This window comes from Leuciscus leuciscus (assembly GCF_965113295.1).
Source record: "Leuciscus leuciscus genome assembly, chromosome: 8".
Taxonomy (NCBI): Eukaryota; Metazoa; Chordata; class Actinopteri; order Cypriniformes; family Leuciscidae; genus Leuciscus; species Leuciscus leuciscus.
The window spans coordinates 31,880,826-31,882,494 of record NC_138732.1 but is presented as its reverse complement, the minus strand read 5'-3'; positions in this window follow the sequence as shown (position 1 = coordinate 31,882,494).

Sequence of the window (1,669 nt, the reverse complement as noted above, 5' to 3'; positions counted from 1 at the left end):
CTTTAGCCTACTTTTACAAAAACTGCTTCTACAGGGCCATAACATAAGCTACAAGGTAATGGAGCATTTTATACATTGTTGTGTTTCTTTAGAAATAAATAATGGACAAATGGAGTCTTTAAACGCCTCAGATGTGAAGTTATTCGCTGTCAAAGTGACGCCAAAATGAATGGGAGTCAATGGGATGCTAACAGCAGGTGAAGTTCTGCTACAAGATGGTGGCACGCGGCCGGCTTCAACTTCCGGTCGACTTCCTTCCCGCTTGGTGTCCACACAAGACATTTTTAAGTGTTGCCTTGGGCCCAGTTTACACGTACATGGTTATTTTGAAAAACGGAGACATTTCCCTTCGTTTGCGCCCTTCGTTTACACGCAAACGGAGAATTCGCCTCTGAAACCGATTCTTTCTAAAAACTCCGGCCAGAGTGGAGATTTTGAAAATCTTCGTTTGCATGTAAACTGAGACAAACGGATGTTTAGGCAGCCAACGTCACAGTGTGCCAGAGCTCGCACCTACGCCAAAAGTGCGACCTATGTTTACATTTTCATTTGGCTTTGGTGATCATGGAAGCGTTCAGAGTAGCAGTCACATTTATGTTGGTGCAAACTCTTTTCATGTGTTTGCATTTGCAAATACAGCTGCTCCATTATGTCGAGGAGCAGAGACGAATGAGTGCTCGGAGGTCAGCAATTTTGCAACAACTTCTCCTCCCTCCAACACAAAAGAACCAGTCCGCGTCACCGCCAGCGTCGCCGGTTTTGGGTCCGACCTGGGCGAACTGCTGTCTAGTGGGAGAACTTCGAAAATGAAGTGGTTGTCCCGGATGAGTGGCATGAAAATTTTAGGATATCAAGGTCATCGCTGCTGTCACTCTCCGAATTGCTGCGTCCCTACATCGAGGCTGAGACGACCGTCATGCGGTTCCCTGTCGCCTGCACCTTGTATTACCTGTCCGACGAGGGTAGACTGCGCAAGACAGCCAACGTTATGCCAACATAAATGTGTGTTGGCAGTGTGTGTACACAACCACCCTATAATGATAAAAATCCACCCAGTGCTTTTTTTATAATCCCAATAAATCATAAGCACTGTCTCAGAACAAGCCGTTCTCAGATTCGCGGCAATGTGACGTCACTTTGCACAGGCCCCTCCCACGACTGTTGATTGACACTGCAGTTTGAGCATAGACCCGCCCTGAGGGAGCGGGACACAGTCCGCCATTGTTTCGACGCTTGAGCAGCTGTAGACTAGCCTGACTACGTCAGACTTCGTACTTCCGCTCAATTTCAGTTCGCTTCTGTACTCAGTCTGAGATAGCGACCTATCTCTCAGTTTTCCTCCGGCCTCAAAACAGCCGGCCAATCAACGAACAGAGGGCGGGCTGAGAGCCGTGACGTAGACGCTGATTGTACCGTGGATGCGGAGATTTACTTCACATAATCTGCAAAAGTCGTTCACAGCCATGTTCACTCCGGTATTTCGCTCGATGGTTTTGTTTTCACATCATACAAGTGTTTACAGTGGAAGTTCGATGCGGCTGAGCCAGCGCATAACACACGTCATAACCAAACGTTATGTGATTGGCTTACGGGTAACCAATGATTTAAAACTTCAGACAAGCGCCGTCATGTGTCACTTTCACTTTCACTTTCACTTTATTAAAGGCAC